Below are 13,000 nucleotides of genomic sequence, written 5' to 3' on the forward strand. Positions count from 1 at the left end.
GAAACGTCTAAAAATAGACGTCTATTTTTAGACGTCAATTTTTTAGACGTTTTTTATCCCTTTTTAGACGCTCGTCTAATAGCCCATATCGTACAGCATACTGTAGCACGCCGTTTTTCATCATTTTTGAGGATTTGAAAAAAATGAAAAGGAAAAAAAAAAAACATGGGTTATAGCCCATCGTTTTTTGAATTTTTGAAAAAAGAATTAACCTCGTTTTTCATCATTCTTGACCATGGGTTATAGTCCATCGTTTTTTTAATTTTTGATTTTTTTTTTTATCCTCGTTTTTCATCATTTTTGACCGTACGGCATACTATAGCACGCCGTTTTTCACAATTTTCGAGGACTTGAAATAAATGAAAAAAAAACAAAAAACATGGGTTATAGCCCATCGTTTTTTTAATTTTTGAGGATTTGAAAAAAAAAAAAAAAAAAAAAGTGGGTTATAGCCCATCGTTTTTCGAATGTTTGAATTTTTTTTATCCTCGTTTTTCATCATTTTTGACCATGGGCTATAGCCCATACCGTACGGCATACTATAGCACGCCGTTTTTCACAATTTCCGAGGACTTGAAATAAATGAAAAAAAAAGAAAACATGGGTTATAGCCCATCGTTTTTTGAATTTTAGATATTTTTTTTATCCTCGTTTTTCATCATTTTTGACCATGGGCTAAAGCCCATACCGTACGGCATACTATAGCACGCCGTTTTTCATCATTTTTGAGGATTAAAAAAAAAAAAAAAAAAAAGGGTTATAGCCCATCGTTTTTTGAATTTAAAAAAAAACAAATATCCTCGTTTTTCATCATTTTTGACCATCCCACTGAGCAATAGCCGGCTATTAGACGGGCGTCTAAAAATGGGATAAGAAACGTCTAAAAATAGACGTCTAAAAAACGTCTAAAAATAGACGTCTTAAACACGTCTATTTTTAGACGTGTTTTAGACGTCTATTTTTTAGACGTTTTTTATCCCTTTTTAGACGCTCGTCTAATAGCCCATATCGTACAGCATACTGTAGCACGCCGTTTTTCATCATTTTTGAGGATTTGAAAAAAATGAAAAAAAAAAAACATGGGTTATAGCCCATCGTTTTTTGAATTTTTGAAAAAAGAATTAACCTCGTTTTTCATCATTTTTGACCATGGGTTATAGTCCATCGTTTTTTTTATTATTATTTTTTTTTTTATCCTCGTTTTTCATCATTTTTGACCATGGGCTATAGCCCATACCGTACGGCATACTATAGCACGCCGTTTTTCACAATTTTCGAGGACTTGAAATAAATGAAAAAAAACAAAAAAACATGGGTTATAGCCCATCGTTTTTTTAATCTTTGAGGATTTGAAAAAGAAAGAAAAAAAAAAAAAAGAGGGTTATAGCCCATCGTTTTTTTGAATGTTTGAATTTTTTTTATCCTCGTTTTTCATCATTTTTGACCATGGGCTATAGCCCATACCGTACGGCATACTATAGCACGCCGTTTTTCACAATTTTCGAGGACTTGAAATAAATGAAAAAAAAAAAAAAACTTGGGTTATAGGCCCATCGTTTTTTGAATTTTTGAAAAAAAAAAATATATCCTCGTTTTTCATCATTTTTGACCATCCCACTGAGCAATAGCCGGCTATTAGACGGGCGTCTAAAAATGGGATAAGAAACGTCTAAAAATAGACGTCTAAAAAACGTCTAAAAATAGACGTCTAAAAAACGTCTAAAAATAGACGTCTAAAAAACGTCTAAAAATAGACGTCTAAAAAACGTCTAAAAATAGACGTCTAAAAAACGTCTAAAAATAGACGTCTTAAACACGTCTATTTTTAGACGTGTTTTAGACGTCTATTTTTTTGACGGTTTTTATCCCTTTTTAGACGCTCGTCTAATAGCCCATATCGTACAGCATACTGTAGCACGCCGTTTTTCATCATTTTTGAGGATTTGAAAAAAATGAAAAAAAAAAAAAACATGGGTTATAGCCCATCGTTTTTTGAATTTTTGAAAAAAGAATTAACCTCGTTTTTCATCATTTTTGACAATGGGTTATAGTCCATCGTTTTTTTTATTATTATAAAAAAAAATTATCCTCGTTTTTCATCATTTTTGACCATGGGCTATAGCCCATACCGTACGGCATACTATAGCACGCCGTTTTTCACAATTTTCGAGGATTTGAAATAAAGAATAAATAAAAAAAAACATGGGTTATAGCCCATCGTTTTTTGAAATTTTGAAAAAAACAAATATCCTCGTTTTTCATCATTTTTGACCATGGGCTATAGCCCATACCGTACGGCATACTATAGCACGCCGTTTTTCACAATTTTCGAGGACTTGAAATAAATGAAAACAAAAAAAACATGGGTTATAGCCCATCGTTTTTTGAATTAAAAAAAAAACTAACAAATATCCTAGTTTTTCATCATTTTTGACCATCCCACTGAGCAATAGCCGGCTATTAGACGGGTGTCTAAAAATGGGATAAGAAACGTCAAAAAATAGACGTCTAAAAAACGTCTAAAAAACGTCTAAAAATAGACGTCTAAAAAACGTCTAAAAATAGACGTCTTAAACACGTCTATTTTTAGACGTGTTTTAGACGTCTATTTTTTTGACGTTTTTTATCCCTTTTTAGACGCTCGTCTAATAGCCCATATCGTACAGCATACTGTAGCACGCCGTTTTTCATCATTTTTGAGGATTTGAAAAAAAAAACATGGGTTATAGCCCATCGTTTTTTGAATTTTTGAAAAAAGAATTAACCTCGTTTTTCATCATTTTTGACCATGGGCTATAGCCCATACCGTACGGCATACTATAGCACGCCGTTTTTCACAATTTTCGAGGACTTGAAATAAATGAAAAAAAACCAAAAAACATGGGTTATAGCCCATCGTTTTTTTAATTTTTGAGGATTTGAAAAAAAAAAGAAAGAAAAAAAAAGTGGGTTATAGCCCATCGTTTTTTGAATGTTTGAATTTTCTTTATCCTCGTTTTTCATCCTTTTTGACCATGGGCTAAAGCCCATACCGTACGGCATACTATAGCACGCCGTTTTTCATCATTTTTGAGGATTTAAAAATAAATAAATAAAAAAATTAAAAAGGGTTATAGCCCATCGTTTTTTGAATTTTTGAAAAAAACTAATATCCTCGTTTTTCATCATTTTTGACCATCCCACTGAGCAATAGCCGGCTATTAGACGGGCGTCTAAAAATGGGATAAGAAACGTCTAAAAATAGACGTCTAAAAAACGTCTAAAAATAGACGTCTAAAAAACGTCTAAAAAACGTCTAAAAATAGACGTCTTAAACACGTCTATTGACGTTTTTTATCCCTTTTTAGACGCTCGTCTAATAGCCCATATCGTACAGCATACTGTAGCACGCCGTTTTTCATCATTTTTGAGGATTTGAAAAAAAAAACAAAAAAAAAACATGGGTTATAGCCCATCGTTTTTTGAATTTTTGAAAAAAGAATTAACCTCGTTTTTCATCATTTTTGACCATGGGTTATAGTCCATCGTTTTTTTATTTATTTATTTTTTTTTTATCCTCGTTTTTCATCATTTTTGACCATGGGCTATAGCCCATACCGTACGGCATACTATAGCACGCCGTTTTTCACAATTTTCGAGGACTTGAAATAAATGAAAAAAACCCAAAAAACATGGGTTATAGCCCATCGTTTTTTTAATTTTTGAGGATTTGAAAAAAAAAAAGAAAGAAAAAAAAAGTGGGTTATAGCCCATCGTTTTTTGAATGTTTGAATTTTCTTTATCCTCGTTTTTCATCCTTTTTGACCATGGGCTAAAGCCCATACCGTACGGCATACTATAGCACGCCGTTTTTCATCATTTTTGAGGATTTAAAAATAAATAAATAAAAAAATAAAAAAGGGTTATAGCCCATCGTTTTTTGAATTTTTGAAAAAAACTAATATCCTCGTTTTTCATCATTTTTGACCATCCCACTGAGCAATAGCCGGCTATTAGACGGGCGTCTAAAAATGGGATAAGAAACGTCTAAAAATAGACGTCTAAAAAACGTCTAAAAATAGACGTCTAAAAAACGTCTAAAAAACGCCTAAAAATAGACGAAAAAAAAAAAAACTCGTTTTTCATCATTTTGGACCATGGGCTATAGCCCATATCGTACGGCATACTATAGCACACCGTTTTTCATCATTTTTGAGGATTTGAAAAAAATGAAAAAATGAAAAAAACGATGGGTTATAGCCCATGTTTTTTGAAATTTTGAAAAAAATTAAAATCCTAGTTTTTCATCATTTTGGACCATGGGCTTTAGCCCATATCGTAAGGCATACTATAGCACGCCGTTTGTCATCATTTTTGAGGATTTGAAAAAAATGAAAAAATGAAAAAAACGATGGGTTATAGCCCATGTTTTTTGAAATTTAGATTTTTTTTTTTATCCTCATTTTTCATTATTTTTGACCATGGGCTATAGCCCATATCGTACGGCATACTATAGCACGCCGTTTTTCATCATTTTTGAGGATTTGAAAAAAATAAAAAAATGGAAAAAAAACGATGGGTTATAGCCCATGTTTTTTGAAATTTTGGAAAAAAAAATCCTCGTTTTTCATCATTTTGGACCATGGGCTATAGCCCATATCGTACGGCATACTATAGCACACCGTTTTTCATCATTTTTGAGGATTTGAAAAAAATTAAAAAAACGATGGGTTATAGCCCATGTTTTTTGAAATTTTGAAAAAAAAAATTATCCTTGTTTTTCATCATTTTTGACCATGGGCTATAGCCCATACCGTACGGCATACTATAGCACGCCGTTTTTCACAATTTTCGAGGACTTGAAATAAATGAAAAAAAAAAAAAACATGGGTTATAGCCCATCGTTTTTTGAATTTTAGATATTTTTTTTATCCTCGTTTTTCATCCTTTTTGACCATGGGCTAAAGCCCATACCGTACGGCATACTATAGCACGCCGTTTTTCATCATTTTTGAGGATTTAAAAATAAAAAAATAAAAAAAAGGGTTATAGCCCATCGTTTTTTTAATTTTTGAAAAAAACAAATATCCTCGTTTTTCATCATTTTTGACCATCCCACTGAGCAATAGCCGGCTATTAGACGGGCGTCTAAAAATGGGATAAGAAACGTCTAAAAATAGACGTCTAAAAAACGTCTAAAAATAGACGTCTAAAAAACTTCTAAAAAACGTCTAAAAATAGACGTCTTAAACACGTCTATTTTTAGACGTGTTTTAGACGTCTATTGTTTAGACGTTTTTTATCCCTTTTTAGACGCTCGTCTAATAGCCCATATCGTACAGCATACTGTAGCACGCCGTTTTTCATCATTTTTGAGGATTTGAAAAAAATGAAAAAATGAAAAAAAAAAAAACATGGGTTATAGCCCATCGTTTTTTGAATTAACCTAGTTTTTCATCATTTTTGACCATGGGTTATAGTCCATCGTTTTTTTTTTTTTTTTCGTTTTGTTTTTATCCTCGTTTTTCATCATTTTTGACCATGGGCTATAGCCCATATCGTACGGCATACTATAGCACGCCGTTTTTCATCATTTTTGAGGATTTGGAAAAAATGAAAAAAAACGATGGGTTATAGCCCATGTTTTTTGAATTTTGAAAGAAAAAAAAAACTCGTTTTTCATCATTTTGGACCATGGGCTATAGCCCATATCGTACGGCATACTATAGCACACCGTTTTTCATCATTTTTGAGGATTTGAAAAAAATGAAAAAATGAAAAAAACGATGGGTTATAGCCCATGTTTTTTGAAATTTTGAAAAAAATAAAAATCCTCGTTTTTCATCATTTTGGACCATGGGTTTTATCCCATATCGTAAGGCATACTATAGCACGCCGTTTGTCATCATTTTTGAGGATTTGAAAAAAATGAAAAAATGAAAAAAACGATGGGTTATAGCCCATGTTTTTTGAAATTTAGATTTTTTTTTTTATCCTCGTTTTTCATCATTTTGGACCATGGGCTATAGCCCATATGGTACGGCATACTATAGCACGCCATTTTTCATCATTTTTGAGGATTTGACAAAAAATGAAAAAATGAAAAAAACGATGGGTTATAGCCCATGTTTTTTGAAATTTTGAAAAAAATAAAAATCCTCGTTTTTCATCATTTTGGACCATGGGCTATAGCCCATATCGTACGGCATACTATAGCACACCGTTTTTCATCATTTTTGAGGATTTGAAAAAAATGAAAAAAACGATGGGTTATAGCCCATGTTTTTTGAAATTTTGAAAAAAGAAATTATCCTCGTTTTTCATCATTTTTGACCATGGGCTATAGCCCATACCGTACGGCATACTATAGCACGCCGTTTTTCACAATTTTCGAGGACTTGAAATAAATGAAAAAAAAAAAAAAACATGGGTTATAGCCCATCGTTTTTTGAATTTTAGATATTTTTTTAATCCTCGTTTTTCATCCTTTTTGACCATGGGCTAAAGCCCATACCGTACGGCATACTATAGCACGCCGTTTTTCATCATTTTTGAGGATTTAAAAATAAAAAAATAAAAAAAAGGGTTATAGCCCATCGTTTTTTTAATTTTTGAAAAAAACAAATATCCTCGTTTTTCATCATTTTTGACCATCCCACTGAGCAATAGCCGGCTATTAGACGGGCGTCTAAAAATGGGATAAGAAACGTCTAAAAATAGACGTCTAAAAAACGTCTAAAAATAGACGTCTAAAAAACGTCTAAAAATAGACGTCTTAAACACGTCTATTTTTAGACGTGTTTTAGACGTCTATTTTTTAGACGTTTTTTATCCCTTTTTAGACGCTCGTCTAATAGCCCATATCGTACAGCATACTGTAGCACGCCGTTTTTCATCATTTTTGAGGATTTGAAAAAAAAACAAAAAAAAAAACATGGGTTATAGCCCATCGTTTTTTGAATTAACCTAGTTTTTCATCATTTTTGACCATGGGTTATAGTCCATCGTTTTGTTTTTTTTTTCGTTTTTTTTTAATCCTTGTTTTTCATCATTTTTGACCATGGGCTATAGCCCATATCGTACGGCATACTATAGCACGCCGTTTTTCATCATTTTTGAGGATTTGAAAAAAATGAAAAAATGAAAAAAAAACGATGGGTTATAGCCCATGTTTTTTGAATTTTGAAAGAAAAAAAAAACTCGTTTTTCATCATTTTGGACCATGGGCTATAGCCCATATCGTACGGCATACTATAGCACACCGTTTTTCATCATTTTTGAGGATTTGAAAAAAATGAAAAAATGAAAAAAACGATGGGTTATAGCCCATGTTTTTTGAAATTTTGAAAAAAATAAAAATCCTCGTTTTTCATCATTTTGGACCATGGGTTTTAGCCCATATCGTAAGGCATACTATAGCACGCCGTTTGTCATCATTTTTGAGGATTTGAAAAAAATGAAAAAATGAAAAAAATGATGGGTTATAGCCCATGTTTTTTGAAATTTAGATTTTCTTTTTTTATCCTCATTTTTCATTATTTTTGACCATGGGCTATAGCCCATATCGTACGGCATACTATAGCACGCCGTTTTTCATCATTTTTGAGGATTTGAAAAAAATGAAAAAATGAAAAAAAAAAACGATGGGTTATAGCCCATGTTTTTTGAAATTTTGAAAAAAAAAATCCTCGTTTTTCATCATTTTGGACCATGGGCTATAGCCCATATGGTACGGCATACTATAGCACGCCATTTTTCATCATTTTTGAGGATTTGACAAAAAATTAAAAAATGAAAAAAACGATGGGTTATAGCCCATGTTTTTTGAAATTTTGAAAAAAATAAAAATCCTCGTTTTTCATCATTTTGGACCATGGGCTTTAGCCCATATCGTAAGGCATACTATAGCACGCCGTTTGTCATCATTTTTGAGGATTTGAAAAAAATGAAAAAATGAAAAAAACGATGGGTTATAGCCCATGTTTTTTGAAATTTAGATTTTTTTTTTTATCCTCATTTTTCATTATTTTTGACCATGGGCTATAGCCCATATCGTACGGCATACTATAGCACGCCGTTTTTCATCATTTTTGAGGATTTGAAAAAAATGAAAAAATTAAAAAAAAACGATGGGTTATAGCCCATGTTTTTTGAAATTTTGGAAAAAAAAATCCTCGTTTTTCATCATTTTGGACCATGGGCTATAGCCCATATGGTACGGCATACTATAGCACGCCATTTTTCATAATTTTTGAGGATTTGACAAAAAATTAAAAAATGAAAAAAACGATGGGTTATAGCCCATGTTTTTTGATATTTTGAAAAAAATAAAAATCCTCGTTTTTCATCATTTTGGACCATGGGCTATAGCCCATATCGTACGGCATACTATAGCACACCGTTTTTCATCATTTTTGAGGATTTGAAAAAAATGAAAAAAACGATGGGTTATAGCCCATGTTTTTTGAAATTTTGAAAAAAAAAATTATCCTCGTTTTTCATCATTTTTGACCATGGGCTATAGCCCATACCGTACGGCATACCATAGCACGCCGTTTTTCACAATTTTCGAGGACTTGAAATAAATGAAAAAAAAAAAAAACATGGGTTATAGCCCATCGTTTTTTTTATTTTAGATATTTTTTTTATCCTCGTTTTTCATCCTTTTTGACCATGGGCTAAAGCCCATACCGTACGGCATACTATAGCACGCCGTTTTTCATCATTTTTGAGGATTTAAAAATAAAAAAATAAAAAAAGGGTTATAGCCCATCGTTTTTTTAATTTTTGAAAAAAACAAATATCCTCGTTTTTCATCATTTTTGACCATCCCGCTGAGCAATAGCCGGCTATTAGACGGGCGTCTAAAAATGGGATAAGAAACGTCTAAAATTAGACGTCTAAAAAACATCTAAAAATAGACGTCTAAAAAACGTCTAAAAATAGACGTCTTAAACACGTCTATTTTAGACGTGTTTTAGACGTCTATTTTTTAGACGTTTTTTATCCCTTTTTAGACGCTCGTCTAATAGCCCATATCGTACAGCATACTGTAGCACGCCGTTTTTCATCATTTTTGAGGATTTGAAAAAAATGAAAAAAAAAAAAACATGGGTTATAGCCCATCGTTTTTTGAATTAACCTAGTTTTTCATCATTTTTGACCATGGGTTATAGTCCATCGTTTTGTTTTTTTTTTCGTTTTTTTTTTATCCTCGTTTTTCATCATTTTGGACCATGGGCTATAGCCCATATCGTACGGCATACTATAGCACGCCGTTTTTCATCATTTTTGAGGATTTGAAAAAAATGAAAAAATGAAAAAAAACGATGGGTTATAGCCCATCGTTTTTTGAATTTTAGATATTTTTTTAATCCTCGTTTTTCATCCTTTTTGACCATGGGCTAAAGCCCATACCGTACGGCATACTATAGCACGCCGTTTTTCATCATTTTTGAGGATTTAAAAATAAAAAAATAAAAAAAAGGGTTATAGCCCATCGTTTTTTTAATTTTTGAAAAAAACAAATATCCTCGTTTTTCATCATTTTTGACCATCCCACTGAGCAATAGCCGGCTATTAGACGGGCGTCTAAAAATGGGATAAAAAACATCTAAAAATAGACGTCTAAAAAACGTCTAAAAATAGACGTCTTAAACACGTCTATTTTAGACGTGTTTTAGACGTCTATTTTTTAGACGTTTTTTATCCCTTTTTAGACGCTCGTCTAATAGCCCATATCGTACAGCATACTGTAGCACGCCGTTTTTCATCATTTTTGAGGATTTGAAAAAAATGAAAAAAAAAAAAACATGGGTTATAGCCCATCGTTTTTTGAATTAACCTAGTTTTTCATCATTTTTGACCATGGGTTATAGTCCATCGTTTTGTTTTTTTTTTCGTTTTTTTTTTATCCTCGTTTTTCATCATTTTGGACCATGGGCTATAGCCCATATCGTACGGCATACTATAGCACGCCGTTTTTCATCATTTTTGAGGATTTGAAAAAAATGAAAAAATGAAAAAAAACGATGGGTTATAGCCCATGTTTTTTGAATTTTGAAAGAAAAAAAAAACTCGTTTTTCATCATTTTGGACCATGGGCTATAGCCCATATCGTACGGCATACTATAGCACACCGTTTTTCATCATTTTTGAGGATTTGAAAAAAATGAAAAAATGAAAAAAACGATGGGTTATAGCCCATGTTTTTTGAAATTTTGAAAAAAATAAAAATCCTCGTTTTTCATCATTTTGGACCATGGGCTATAGCCCATATCGTAAGGCATACTATAGCACGCCGTTTTTCATCATTTTTGAGGATTTGAAAAAAATGAAAAAATGAAAAAAAACGATGGGTTATAGCCCATGTTTTTTGAATTTTGAAAGAAAAAAAAAAAACTCGTTTTTCATCATTTTGGACCATGGGCTATAGCCCATATCGTACGGCATACTATAGCACACCGTTTTTCATCATTTTTGAGGATTTGAAAAAAATGAAAAAAACGATGGGTTATAGCCCATGTTTTTTGAAATTTTGAAAAAAATAAAAATCCTCGTTTTTCATCATTTTGGACCATGGGCTATAGCCCATATCGTAAGGCATACTATAGCACGCCGTTTTTCATCATTTTTGAGGATTTGAAAAAAATGAAAAAATGAAAAAAAAACGATGGGTTATAGCCCATGTTTTTTTAAATTTTGAAAAAAATAAAAATCCTCGTTTTTCATCATTTTGGACCATGGGCTAAAGCCCATACCGTACGGCATACTATAGCACGCCGTTTTTCATCATTTTTGAGGATTTAAAAATAAATAAATAAAAAAATAAAAAAGGGTTATAGCCCATCGTTTTTTGAATTTTTGAAAAAAACTAATATCCTCGTTTTTCATCATTTTTGACCATCCCACTGAGCAATAGCCGGCTATTAGACGGGCGTCTAAAAATGGGATAAGAAACGTCTAAAAATAGACGTCTAAAAAACGTCTAAAAATAGACGTCTAAAAAACGTCTAAAAAACGTCTAAAAATAGACGTCTTAAACACGTCTATTGACGTTTTTTATCCCTTTTTAGACGCTCGTCTAATAGCCCATATCGTACAGCATACTGTAGCACGCCGTTTTTCATCATTTTTGAGGATTTGAAAAAAAAAACAAAAAAAAAACATGGGTTATAGCCCATCGTTTTTTGAATTTTTGAAAAAAGAATTAACCTCGTTTTTCATCATTTTTGACCATGGGTTATAGTCCATCGTTTTTTTTTTTTTTTTTTTTTTTTTTATCCTCGTTTTTCATCATTTTTGACCATGGGCTATAGCCCATACCGTACGGCATACTATAGCACGCCGTTTTTCACAATTTTCGAGGACTTGAAATAAATGAAAAAAACCCAAAAAACATGGGTTATAGCCCATCGTTTTTTTAATTTTTGAGGATTTGAAAAAAAAAAGAAAGAAAAAAAAAGTGGGTTATAGCCCATCGTTTTTTGAATGTTTGAATTTTCTTTATCCTCGTTTTTCATCCTTTTTGACCATGGGCTAAAGCCCATACCGTACGGCATACTATAGCACGCCGTTTTTCATCATTTTTGAGGATTTAAAAATAAATAAATAAAAAAATAAAAAAGGGTTATAGCCCATCGTTTTTTGAATTTTTGAAAAAAACTAATATCCTCGTTTTTCATCATTTTTGACCATCCCACTGAGCAATAGCCGGCTATTAGACGGGCGTCTAAAAATGGGATAAGAAACGTCTAAAAATAGACGTCTAAAAAACGTCTAAAAATAGACGTCTAAAAAACGTCTAAAAAACGCCTAAAAATAGACGAAAAAAAAAACAACTCGTTTTTCATCATTTTGGACCATGGGCTATAGCCCATATCGTACGGCATACTATAGCACACCGTTTTTCATCATTTTTGAGGATTTGAAAAAAATGAAAAAATGAAAAAAACGATGGGTTATAGCCCATGTTTTTTGAAATTTTGAAAAAAATTAAAATCCTAGTTTTTCATCATTTTGGACCATGGGCTTTAGCCCATATCGTAAGGCATACTATAGCACGCCGTTTGTCATCATTTTTGAGGATTTGAAAAAAATGAAAAAATGAAAAAAACGATGGGTTATAGCCCATGTTTTTTGAAATTTAGATTTTTTTTTTATCCTCATTTTTCATTATTTTTGACCATGGGCTATAGCCCATATCGTACGGCATACTATAGCACGCCGTTTTTCATCATTTTTGAGGATTTGAAAAAAATAAAAAAATGGAAAAAAAACGATGGGTTATAGCCCATGTTTTTTGAAATTTTGGAAAAAAAAATCCTCGTTTTTCATCATTTTGGACCATGGGCTATAGCCCATATCGTACGGCATACTATAGCACACCGTTTTTCATCATTTTTGAGGATTTGAAAAAAATGAAAAAAACGATGGGTTATAGCCCATGTTTTTTGAAATTTTGAAAAAAAAAATTATCCTTGTTTTTCATCATTTTTGACCATGGGCTATAGCCCATACCGTACGGCATACTATAGCACGCCGTTTTTCACAATTTTCGAGGACTTGAAATAAATGAAAAAAAAAAAAAACATGGGTTATAGCCCATCGTTTTTTGAATTTTAGATATTTTTTTTATCCTCGTTTTTCATCCTTTTTGACCATGGGCTAAAGCCCATACCGTACGGCATACTATAGCACGCCGTTTTTCATCATTTTTGAGGATTTAAAAATAAAAAAATAAAAAAAAGGGTTATAGCCCATCGTTTTTTTTATTTTTGAAAAAAACAAATATCCTCGTTTTTCATCATTTTTGACCATCCCACTGAGCAATAGCCGGCTATTAGACGGGCGTCTAAAAATGGGATAAGAAACGTCTAAAAATAGACGTCTAAAAAACGTCTAAAAATAGACGTCTAAAAAACTTCTAAAAAACGTCTAAAAATAGACGTCTTAAACACGTCTATTTTTAGACGTGTTTTAGACGTCTATTGTTTAGACGTTTTTTATCCCTTTTTAGACG

The sequence above is a fragment of the Protomyctophum parallelum genome (assembly GCF_964188405.1).
Source record: "Protomyctophum parallelum genome assembly, chromosome: 4".
In the NCBI taxonomy this organism is placed as follows: Eukaryota; Metazoa; Chordata; class Actinopteri; order Myctophiformes; family Myctophidae; genus Protomyctophum; species Protomyctophum parallelum.